This window comes from Thamnophis sirtalis, unplaced genomic scaffold, assembly GCF_051295495.1.
Source record: "Thamnophis sirtalis isolate CommonGarterSnake01/CBP01778 unplaced genomic scaffold, rThaSir2_p1.2 scaffold_4, whole genome shotgun sequence".
NCBI classification, from domain to species: Eukaryota; Metazoa; Chordata; class Lepidosauria; order Squamata; family Natricidae; genus Thamnophis; species Thamnophis sirtalis.
The window spans coordinates 106,956,561-106,969,889 of NW_028261384.1; the positions used below are offsets into that span (position 1 = coordinate 106,956,561).

At 37.5% G+C, this 13,329-nt stretch overlaps 1 pseudogene; it reads left to right on the plus strand.

Moving 5' to 3' along the window:
- On the plus strand, nucleotides 1-2,163 carry LOC148046036 (erythroid membrane-associated protein-like; annotated as a pseudogene).
- The last annotated feature ends 11,166 nt before the right edge of the window (nucleotides 2,164-13,329 follow it).

Consider the following 13,329-nt stretch of genomic DNA (forward strand, 5'->3'; position numbering starts at 1 on the left):
ATGCTTCCACTACCTGAGGCACCTCCCACTCCATTTAACAAATGCATTGGGGAGGGGAGAGGTAGGTGTTATTAGGCAAGGCAGTCATGTCAGTGTTTCACTTAATGGCCATCACAACCTGAGACTATAATAGACAAGCTCCATTATGGTCATAAGTCAAGGATTATCTCTATAGAAAGTCAAGTTAAATTTTTTGCTAGTAAGTTCTTTCTTTCTGGAATTTAATTCATGTTTTTTTTTCTAAATGCCACATTTTTACTCCAAGCTTAACTCTGTGTTTCTCTAGAAATGTAAATGCTTATAGTATCCCTTTTGCATTTTGTCTGAGGGCTCACACTTATATCCCTAAGGTGACCAGACGTCCCACTTTCAGCGGGACAATCACAATTTTTAATTATTTCTCCCGTGTCCCGCAGCATGTTCAAAAAGTCCCGATTTTCCAAAAGAAAGAAAACAATTTTAAAAAGGACGCCGTTAAAAAAAAGTTTTTATTTCTCTGAAGTGTTGTTCCCGATGTGGCCTTCAGAGGGCAGTGGTTTCCCTCTCTCCAGTCAGCTCCCTCCCCTTCTGCGCGTGCACGTGCTGATGCACACTGTTTTTCTACAGGCAGCGCGGCGAGGAGGAGGCTCAGTCCCGGGCCAAGAGGCTCAACCGTCGGAAGGTTTTTCTTTTCTTTTCTTTTTTTGCCCACTTCTCTCGGGCGCCACTTTCCCTGCAGCCATTTCTCCCTCTTTCTCCTTTTTGTCCTTTCTCCTCCTTACCCCAAAAAGAGAACGAGAAGGAGAAAGAGGAGGTGTGAGACAGATCGTGGGACCACTGGTTTCTGAGCTTGGTATGCAAGGATCCCCCACCCCACCACCTCTTGAGGAAAGAGGAGGTGTGGGGCAGATCGTGGGATCGCTGTTTTCTGAGTTTGGTGAGCAAGGATCCCACTATCTTACTATTTTATTTTTCTTTATGTACACTGAGAGCATATTCACCAAAAACAAATTCCTTGTGTGTCCAATCACACTTGGCTAATAAACTATTCTATTCTATTTTACTCTACTCTACTCATTTCTTTTTCAATTCTAACAAGGAGTTTAGCTTCTCTCTCTTGAAAATGTAAGCCAGCATAAGGCATTATAATGCAAGCTAGCCTTAACTTTCAAACAGTTCATTTAGTGACCAAAGTTACAATGGCATTGAAAAAAGTTTCTGATGACCATTTTCACACTTAGCGACCATTTTCACACTTAGCAACCGTTGCAGCATCCTCATGGTCACGTGATCAAAATTTTGATGTTTGGCAACAGATTTGTATTTATGATGGTTTCAGTGTCCTGGGGTCATGTTTGACAAAGTATAAAAATTTTAATCAAGCACCCCCCCCTTCCCGGTCAATGGTGTCCCTCTTTACCAATCTGAAAATCTGGTCACCTTATATATCCCCCTTACAAGTGCCATTTCAGAAAGAGACACTTTCCTACACAGAGGTCACGTATAGGAAAGTGGATGCCATTTTGAAAGCTGCCACCATATTGTGTGTAAGCAAATAAAGAACAGAACTTTGGTTGAATTGTTCTATATTGTTTTTAACCTTTTTATCTACTACTTTAGTTGAAGTGATCTTGGATCCCAAGACAGCTTATCCCACCCTCATCCTTTCAGAAGATCGAAAAAGAGTACATATGGGGGAGCAAACCCAGATCCTTGTTGACAACACTGAGCATTTCTGTTTTTTACCAGGTGTTTTGGGAGTAGAAGGCATTGAGTCTGGGACTCTAGAATGAGTGGTGGAAGTGGGGAAGGCCAAAGAGTGGGCTATTGGGTTTGCCCGGGAATCAGTGGAAAGAAAAAATTCAGAAGATATCACCATTACTCAAGGATTCTGGGTACTGCAGCTAGCACAAGGAGAATACCAAGCATCTACAAGCCCTCCAATCAAACTTACACTTTGGAAATCACCACAAAGTGTTCTTGATTATCCTGGAGCATGATTTTGATAGGCTCAGCTTTTATAATGCTGACTCAAGGGATCATATCTTTACTTTTAATTATCCGTTTTCTGAGAAACTGTTCCCTTTTCTCCTAGTGAGGGACAAAGAGATTCCCTTGAAAATTTCTCCAAGAACTTCAGTGTGACAAGACATGGAGAAAAAAAAAAGGAAAATGAGTTTTTGAATCATTTGTTTATTTGCTCTGGAGGAGTTTCTTTTTGGATAAGTTAGTTTAATGTTTTATTAATTTTTGATTCATTTCTCCTTGTCTTCAATCTATATCTTAATAAAGAATATGTAGATAGTAAAGAGATAGAGATTGGTTTTTTGTTTAAATGCATATATATTTTAACTTTCTATTGCTGTTTGGCCACTTAATGAAAAGAATGGACTCTCTGGAGAGGGGACTAATGCTGGGAAAGATTGAGGATAAAAGAAGAAGGAGACAATAAAGAATGAGTGGCTGGCTGGAGTCATCGAAGCAATAGGCGTGAGCTTAAATGAACTACAATGGTAGAGGACCGGAAGCCCTGGAGGAACATTGTCCAGGGGGTCGCAATGGGTTGGACGTGACTTCACAATTAACAACAACAAAATTGCTGTTTTCTCATTATTGTGTTCTGCTTATTTTATATAATGTTTAATATTTATTGTACTAACTGATGATTTTGTTTTAAGCATCTTTCTGATTTTAAAATATAAAACAAAAAATATATGCAGCTCAGGATTTAATATTTTAGTTGCTTAGGTTAGTTTAGTTGTTTAGTTTAGTTGATTATTGTTTAGCCAGAATGGGCTAATCATGTTTTGAGGGTAAAAACAGACACACACCTTTACTGACAAAAAGAAAAAGATATTTTTCTTTTCAAAATTAAGCTTTGTGAGGTCATCACGACACAGGTTTGCCTCCAAAATGATGATATATGACAATGCCTTTAAAAAAATATAATACAGATTCACATTTTGTTAAACTTGGAAAAACTTTAGCAACCTTTGTTTTATAAAGTAACTGCAGTTTTATCCACCAGAATTTTAGCCGGTCTTATATTAACTTGCAAAAATAGCAGTGGTTCTAGAATCTGGAAATCAGGCAGATGTACGATTGGCTCTCCCCGCTTTGCTTTTTTCTGGCCATTTAGACAAGAATTGTTAACGGATTATTTTTCTGAAATTTTTATAAGGTTTATTTCTATAATGTTAATCACATTTGTGGTGGTGTAAAACAGAATCTTAACATTCAGATTTCTGTCAGATATAATATTTTTTCTGGGATGCCTCACAGTGGCACAAGTGATGATAGGAAAATAGGAAAAATAAGAAAAATAAGGCTAACTAGAGATAGCTGAGGCTATTTGTTTTTTTGTTTTTTTTTTAAAAAAAACAATCATTACACTCTTGGAAGCAGATGTTTGCAATCAACCCCAATATACCATATATGCTTGCATATAAACCTATTTGCAAATTTTAACTATGAAAAATGTATCACCTGTGACTAAGTCAACCTTATATTTCATGATATTTTGGTTAGTTCACTTTATTGATTAGCCCATGGCCCATATCAAAGTGCAGAGTTCCTAGCATAAATTATTACTAAAGTCCAATAAAAACAATTTAAAATGGAATTGGAATAAATATACAATTTAAAATGAGATTGGAATAAAATACAATAATTTAACAGATTAACAGAATTGGAAGGAACGTTGTAGGTCATCTGGCAAGAAACCCTACACCATTTCCGACAGCTCCCACAACTTCCGAAGGCAATCTGTTCCATTGGTTGATTAATCTCACTGTCAGAAAAATTCTCTTTATTTCTAGATTAAATAACTTCTTGGTCAGTTTCCTTGTCTGGCCTTCAAGTACCTTGGAAAATAACTTGACCCCTTCATCTCATTGATAGCCCCTCAAATATTGGAATACTTCTATGATATCTCCCCTGGTCCTTCTCTTCACTAGACTAGCCATGCCCAGTTCCTGTAACCATTCTTCATACGTTTTAGTCAGAGGTGGTATTCAACCAGTTCTGACAGGTTCTGGTGAAACCATAGGAGAAATTTTGAGTAGTTTGGACACAAACACCACCTCTGAGTGGCCTTGCCCCAGATCTATTTGCTGCCTCCCAGCTCTGAGTCACAGCTGATGGTCAGTCTTTTGTTGCCTCTCAGCTGATCACTGGGTCTTTTGTTGCCCTGCACAGGAGAATGGAACTGGAAAGCAGGTTGGGGAGGTGGGGAGGAAATGGGGATTTTGCAGTATCCTTCCCCAAGGAGTGGGGAGGGAATGGGGATTTTGCAGTATCCTTTCCCTTCTACATCAGAAAGCCACTCCAAGCAATGTCCACCCAGCCACACCCATAGAACTAGTAGTAAAAAAAAATGAATTCCACCACTGGTTTCAGTCCCCAGGCCCTTAATCATATTGGTTGCACTTCTCTGCACTTTTTCTAGAGGCTCAACATCTTTTTTATAGCGTAGTGACTAAAACTGGATGCAGTATTCTACATGTTGTCTTTGTAAGGCTTTATAGAATGGTAATAGCAATTCACTTGATCTTGATTGTATCCCTCTGTTAATGCAGTTCTAATGTTGCATTCACTTTTCTGGCTGCCGCTGCACACTGGTGGCTCATATTTAGCTGGTTGTCCACTAAGACCCCAAGATCCCTCTCACAGTTACTGTGATTAAGCCTAGTTTCACTTAATTTATATGTGTACTTTTGGTTTTTCTTGCCGAAGTATAAGATTTTACATTTCTCTACATTGAATGTCATTTTGTTAGATAGGGCCCAGTGTTCAAGTCTATCAAGATCCATTTGGACCTTGAGCCTATATTCTAGAGTGTTAACTATTCCTGCTAGCTTAGTATCATCTGCAAATTTGTTAAATTCCACTTCTATTCCATCATCTAAGTCATTTATGAAGATATTGAAGAGTACAGGGCTAAGATGGAACCTTGTGATACCCCACTGCTTACTTCCCTCCATGCAGAGGTAGACCCATTAAGGACTACTCATTGAGTACAGTTTGTCAGCCAGCTAATAATCCATCTGGTGGTGATGCTATCAGTCCCACTTTTTTCTAGCTTACCAAGAAATAGTTTGTGGTCCACTTTGTCCAATCCCTTGTTGCAGTCTTTTTATGTCCACAGTATTTCACTGGTCTAGTAATTTAGTCATTATGTTGAAGAATGAAATAAGATTCTTTTGGCATGATCTGTTTTAATAAACCCGTACTGGCTGCTAGTTATTACTTTACTCATTTCTAGATATTGGCTGATCTGGTTTTTTTTTTAAATTCTCTTTTCCAGTATGTTCTATGGTATTGATGTTAGGCAGATTGGTTTGTAGTTTCCCAGATCTGTTTCCCCCCCCCCATTTTTAAAAAAAATATATTTTATTCATTTTCACATTCCATTTGCAATCACTTATATACAGGGTATTTGCTATATAAAAAAAAAGAAATAAAACAAATAAAATAAAAAAGAACACAACTCATCATTCACAACCCCACCTAACACTTCCATCCTCCATACACCCCATCTACCCCCTCCAACTTTCCTTTCTCCCTCTAACACTCCCCTCCTACTTCCCTTTCCCCTCAAACTTTCCTTCTCCCCTTACTCCCCACACGCCCTCCTTACATTCCCCTTACTCCTTCCTTACTCCTCCCTCTTCTTTCCCTCTACCTCCCTCCTTGGTGTATGCCTTTATTTGAGTGTTGTTTAATCTGATAAAAGTAAATTAAACCAAGGAGAAAAAAAAGAAAAAATATATAAAGAAAGAAAAAAGAGAGAAAAGAAAAAAAAACCACCGTATATAAATACATTCTTGTTCTTATTGAGACTATGTTAACGCCCCCCCACCCACCCCCACAAATCCCCATCCCTAATCCTCCCGACTTCCCAGGGCCCACACCTGGCACTACCTTCTGTCTAAAGTATCTTGTATACATATAGATTAAAAATAAAAGTAATATGTCAAAAGAAAGGAAAACAAGAAAAAAAGAAAGAAAAGAAAAGAAAAAAGAAAAGAAAAAAAAAGAAACCACTCTTTGTGTTGATCTCAGCCCCCCATCTTTTCCTATGCTTAAATAGTATAAGTCATTCTCCCCCCATTTTTTTAAATATGGGAATAACATCAGCTCTTTTCCAGTCCTCTGATAGTTCCCCAGTGCTCCAGGGTTTTTGAAAGATGTGGTACAGTAGTTATCAGATAACATCTGCCAGCTCCTTTAGAACTCTGGGATGTAATCCATCACGTCCGGGTAATCTATATTCATCAACATCAGACAGGTGTTCTCTTACTATTTTTTTCTTATTTTAACTTTTATTTCTAATTAGTCTTTTACAGTTATGTTTTGGTAGGTTAGTTTCTTTTTGTTTGATGGACGATGCAAAGAACAAGTTAAGCAGTTCTGCTTTTTCCCCTCTGCCTATAACTTCCTGGCTGTTTTCTCTCTTTAGTGGACCAACTATTTCCTTGATTTTTTGGTTGTTGTTTATATGTTGGAAGAAAGATTTTTTTATCATCTTTGACTTTTGTTGCAGATCTTTGTTCATTTTGAGCCTTTGCTTTCCTGACTTCATCTTTGCAGATTCTGGCTATTTGCTGATATTCTGCCTTAGTTGTGTGTCCTTTCCATTTTTTTGTACTTTTCCTTTTGGTCTTTCTGTCTGTCAGAAATATCTTTGTGCAGCCAACTTTGCTATTGTATTGTATTGTATTGTATTGTATTGTATTGTATTGTATTGTATTGTATTGTATTGTATTGTATTGTCCCTGGCCCATCATCATGCCTTGTCCCAGTATTCCCCCAATGTTTTTCTTTCCTTAGAGTAGTTAAGTGATTTGTAATAAAGACTACAGAATACTAAGTTGCTTATATAGAAGAATTTAATTCAGGTTGATAGTGTGATTGGGATGATGGACCCAAATTCAATCATAGAGATCACTACTTTACTGTCTTAGTCAGATAACGCCCTAAATTGCCTTGCCTGGTTACTCCATCACTAGAATGTGGAATCATGTTTTGGGGGTGGAAAAAAGACACATTTGGCTGTACTGACTTTCAGATGCAAATTTTATTTTCCTCCGCATTTTCCTGCTCCAATGTGAAAGTGCATAAACTTTTCCTCTTAGGTTGCCTCAAATGCCCTGATCTATTTTCCCTTGAGCACCTTATTTTCTGACAAGGTAGCTCTGAGCAATATCAGCTATTTCACAGGAGATGGAATGCAGCTTCAACTATACCAGTACTGATGACTGATTCCAATACCTTTGAGATCCCAATAACTTTTAAATATAAGACAAGGAATAAAATGAGGACACTAAGGCAAAGATTGCCAATTCAAAATCTGCAAGAAATATTTTAACTTCTGCTATTATTATCATGTGGTTAATCTTTGGTGAGATTCACAGCCTTTGGGGCTGGTTGGTAGCTCAACAGCTCGAGTCCAAACGAAGAACCTAGAAAATGGTTAAAGTTGTTTATTGTTATTGTTAGTGTTAGTGTTATTGTTATTGTTATTGTTATTGTTATTGTTATTGTTATTGTTATTGTTATTGTTATTGTTATTGTTGTTGTTGTTGTTGTTGTTGTTGTTGTTATTGTTATTGTTATTGTTATACAATTGTATCACAGCGGCCAGTTATTTCGCTGGATTTGGCATTGGTTACTAGTCGGGCCCCACCCAGGGGCCTAGGACGTCATAACGTATTTTCGTAATATGCATGCAGATCCAAGCAGTGCGGCTTTTTGCATTTGACTGATGGTGATTTTGTCAATTTTTAACCGTTTTAAATGTAATTCCAGTGCTTTTGGAATAGCAACCAGTGTGCCAATTACCACTGGAATTACCACTGCTGGTTTGTGCCATAGTCGTTGAATTTTGATTTTTAAGTCCTGGTATTTTGCAATTTTTTTCCTGTTCCTTCTCGGCGACCCTGCTATCACCTGGTATTGCGATGTCTATGATTGTGACCTTATTTTTCTCAACCAGTGTGATGTCTGGTGTATTATGTGCCAGTATTTTGTCCGTTTGTATACGGAAATCCCACAAGATCTTGACCATCTGATTTTCGGTGACTTTTTCAGGCTGATGTTCCCACCAGTTTGTTGCTGTTTTAATATTATAATTTTTGCACAAATTCCAATGGATCACTTGTGCTACTGAATTGTGCCGCAATTTATAATCATCTGTGCGATTTTTTTACAGCAGCTGAGTATGTGATCAACAGTTTCATCAGCTTCTTTGCAAAGTCTGCATTTGGCATCATCAGAGGATTTTTCAATTTTGGCCTTAATGGCATTTGTGCGGATAGCTTGTTCTTGCGCAGCCAGGATTAGTGACTCTGTTTCTTTCTTTAAAGTACCTGTTGTTAACCATAACCAAGTTTGTTCACTGTCCACTTTATCTTTTATTTTTTCCAGTGCTTTGTTCTGCCAACTCTCCATTCTTGATTTTATCACATCTTTTCTGTATTCTTGTTTCGTCTGTTGAGCCTTCAGTAGATTTTTGTTCTTTACTTAGATTAATAGATGTTCTTGACTTTCTTTTAAATAATCAGCCAGTGCATGTTTTTCTTCTTCAACTGTTTGCTTCACTTGTAATAATCGTCTGCCACCTGATTTTTGGGGCAGATATAGTCTATCGGTATCACCACATGGATGTAAACTGTAGTGCATTGTCATTAGTTTCCTGGCTTTTCGGTTCAAAATGTCCAAATCAGCTTGTGCCCAGTTAACTATACCAGCTGTGTATCTTATAACTGATATTGCCCAGGTATTTATGGCCTTGATTGTATTTCTACCATTCAAAATTTTTCTAACTCTGCTGGTGTACTCTCACCTGACAATAGTTTTTACTTCTTCATGCTTGATGTTATCCAACTGCAGAATGCCTAAGTATTTGTAGGCTTCATTTTTGTTGCATTTAATTAGTTGGCCATTGGGCATTTCAATTCCCTCAGATGCAGTGATTTTGCCTCTTTTTATGGATACAGTGGCGCATTTTTCCATGCCAAACTGCATTGAAATATCGATGCTGAATACTCGGACTGTGTTTGTCAATGATTGAATTTCTATTTCTGACTTTCCATAGCGTTTCTATTATTATTATTATTATTATTATTATTATTATTATTAATAATAATAATAATAATAATAATGATGATAATAATAATAACCATTGCTGGTCCCAAGCCTGGATGAGAAAGGAGGAGGGTTGGGGTCAGGTTGGCATCTGGTCCCGTAAAAAAATCCCTGCCAACCCATACAATATGGTGAAAAAAACGAATAAGAATTCCATACCGCATCGGTCGTCGCGCAGGTTAACAAGGGCCGCGGCGGATGTTGGGGTCCCTGGACATCCATTGACAAGTGGGCTACAAGTGGACCAGCCAACAAAATGACAAAAATATAGTGCAGATGAAAACCATGCCATAATGGCCTGTTACTACAACTCAGAGCCAGAAAAAGAGGCTATTTAAAGCGAATGTATGAATTATGGAAACAACAATATCCAGATTCAAATGTTAGTGAACAACGACTAGCAGATCAAAGGCGATTTATTATACGGAATAAAGTGTTTTGTGAAGTTGAACATGAGGAAATTCAGGCAAATTGCAAAACCCAAAAAACAATATCACAAGCGGAAATAACTGGTATTCAAGACACAACTAAAGACATTATAGTAGAACTCCCAGAAGAAGCTCTCGGGGAGGAAATAACATCACCACCACTAGAACAAGTTATCACTGAACCAACTGATGAACTAACTCAAAAACAAAAAGAATTGAAGGATAAGATCATGGAGTATTTTCTGCTTAATGAGGAAAGGCAACTTTTACCATCACTAAAAACTGTGCCTAAGAAAATTTTGGCCCCTATCATGAAAATGGTTAATGCAGTGTTTTCAACAATTGAACCGGGATCCATCTTGGAAACAAACCAGTTAATGTACAGCACAGCTGTAATAGTCACTAATGAACTAGGCATTAAAATTAAAGTACCTAGTCACACAACAGAAAAAGCATCAAAGCCAAAGTAGAAAATCCGTTTAGAACAAAAAATCAAAAAATTAAGGGCAGATGCTAGTAACTTAAAGAACATGCATGAGCAACGGCTTAAAAACAACAAAATCATAGATCGGCTAATCAGAAGATATAGATTGGATACAAGAAACATCAATGAAGCTGTAGAGATTGTAAAACAGCAGATAACAGCAACAGCTAGAAAAATTGAAAGATATGAGGCACGAATCATCCAATATAAACAAAATCAGCAATTTCGATCAGACCAACGGTGTTTTTATCAAAGTCTTAATGTAAATGGTGACACCAAAAGTGAAAAACCAGAAAAACAGGCCACAGTTGAATTCTGGAAAGAATTTTGGGAAAATGCAAAGGACTACAACAAGGAAGCAAAGTGGATACATGACTTTGAGAAAAGCATTGGCAACAAACAAATGCAAGTATTAGAAATAACAACTGAGATGATCAAAAATCGAGTTAAAAAGGTAAAGAATTGGACATCACCTGGAAAGGACCAATTACATGGTTTCTGGCTCAAATATCTGACTAGTTTACATGCAATATTGGCCAGGCAACTGAATGAAATTTTACAAAACGGCCAAATTGATGAATGGTTGACAACTGGAAAAACATACTTGATTCAGAAAGATCCAACTAAAGGAACAACACCTGAAAACTACAGACCAATAACATGCTTGCCAACAACCTTCAAATTACTCACAGGCATTATTGCAGATAACATGATGGATTATTTGGAAACAAACAACATCTTGCCAGTAGAGCAAAAAGGCAACAAAAGAAGGAGCAGGGGCACAAAAGATCAGCTCCTAATTGATAAAATGATATTAGAAAATTGTAAGAACAGAAAAACGAACTTGAATATGGTCTGGATTGATTACAAAAAGGCATTTGACTCACTGCCACATAGTTGGATCATAAAATGCTTAAAAACAACTGGCATTAGCAAAAATATTACATCCTTTACTGAAAAGGCGATGAAACAATGGAGAACTGAGTTGGCAGTAGGGAATGAGAGCTACGGAATGGTTAATATCAAGTGAGGAATTTTCCAGGGTGATTCACTTTCACCTCTTCTCTTCATCATCGCAATGATCCCACTATCAGTAATCTTAAAAAAAAATGAAATTAGGCTACCAAACAGCCAAAAAAGCTGAAAAAATTTCGCATTTACTATATATGGATGATTTGAAACTCTATGGAAAGTCAGAAATAGAAATCCAATCACTGACAAACACAGTCCGAGTATTCAGCACCGATATTTCAATGCAGTTTGGCATGGAAAAATGCGCCACTGTATCCATAAAAAGGGGCAAAATCACTGCATCTGAGGGAATTGAAATGCCCAATGGCCAACTAATTAAATGCAAAGAAAATGAAGCCTACAAATACTTAGGCATTCTGAGGTTGGATAACAACAAGCATGGAGAAGTAAAAACTATTGTCAGGCGAGAGTACACCAACAGAGTTAGGAAAATTTTGAAATCTAAATTGAATGGTGGAAATACAATCAAGGCCATAAATACCTGGGCAATACCAGTTATAAGATACACAGCTGGCATAGTTAACTGGACACAAGCTGATTTGGACCTTTTGGACCGAAAAACCAGAAAACTAATGACAATGCACTACAGTTTACATCCACGTGGTGATACTGATAGACTATATCTGCCCCGAAAATCAGGTGGCAGAGGATTATTACAAGTGAAGCAAACAGTTGAAGAAGAAAAACATGCACTGGCTGATTATTTAAAAGAAAGTCAAGAACATCTATTAATCGAAGTAAAGAACCAAAATCTACTGAAGGCCCAACAGACGAAACAAGAATACAGAAAAGATGTGATAAAATCAAGAATGGAGAGTTGGCAGAACAAAGCACTGCATGGTCAATTTCTGGAAAAAATAAAAGATAAAGTGGACAGTGAACAAACTTGGTTATGGTTAAAAACAGGTACATTAAAGAAAGAAACAGAGTCACTAATCCTGGCTGCGCAAGAACAAGCTATCCGCACAAATGCCATTAAGGCCAAAATCGAAAAATCCTCTGATGATGCCAAATGCAGACTTTGCAAAGAAGCTGATGAAACTGTTGATCACATACTCAGCTGCTGTAAAAAAATTGCGCAGACTGATTATAAATTGCGGCACAATTCAGTAGCACAAATGATCCATTGGAATTTGTGCAAAAATTATAATATTAAAACAGCAACAAACTGGTGGGAACATCAGCCTGAAAAAGTCACCGAAAATCAGATGGTCAAGATCTTGTGGGATTTCCGTATACAAACCGACAAAATACTGGCGCATAATACACCAGACATCACACTGGTTGAGAAAAATAAGGTCACAATCATAGACATCGCAATACCAGGTGATAGCAGGGTCGCCGAGAAGGAACAGGAAAAAATCGCAAGATACCAGGACTTAAAAATCAAAATTCAACGACTATGGCACAAACCAGCAGTGGTAATTCCAGTGGTAATTGGCACACTGGGTGCTATTCCAAAAGCACTGGAATTACATTTAAAACAGTTAAAAATTGACAAAATCACCATCAGTCAAATGCAAAAAGCCGCACTGCTTGGATCTGCACGCATATTACGAAAATACGTTACGACGTCCTACGCCCCTGGGTGGGGCCCGACTAGTAACCAATGCCAAATCCGGCGAAACAACTGGCCGCTGTGATACAATTGTATAATAATAATAATTATTATTATTCAAATTATTATTATTTCAAATTATTATTTGAAAAAAGATTTATGAGCATCCTAGGCTTGCTTGCTTATTTAATTGATTTAGGGTAATTCTGCCACTTCACCTTTGAGAAAAAATAACTCCCAATTTTTTTAAAAAAAGCCAACTCCAGTAAGACAACAAGCTAACTAAAAGTTCATGAATGCTGTACAGGTAGTCCTCATTTCTGACCACAACTGAGACTGGAATTTCCAGAATTGCTAAGCAAGTGATTTGTTCAGTGAGTCATGCCCAATTTTATTACCATTTTTTGCTAAAATTGTTTAATGAATTCTTGCTCTTCTTAAGTGAGTCTGGCTTCCCCTGTTGACTTTGATTGCTGAAAGTGATGGGAAAGATTGCAAATCCCATTACTGCAACAATTGCAAATAACATTTCATGCCATTGCCCACTGCATGAATTTGATCCTGTGATTGTGGGAATCCTAGGATGGTTGCAAGTGCAAGGACTGGTTGTAAGACATTTCCTTCAATGCCGGTAACTTTCAATGGGCACTAAGTGGATGGTTTTGAAACAAGAACTACCTGTAATAAGCAAAGGGCCATAG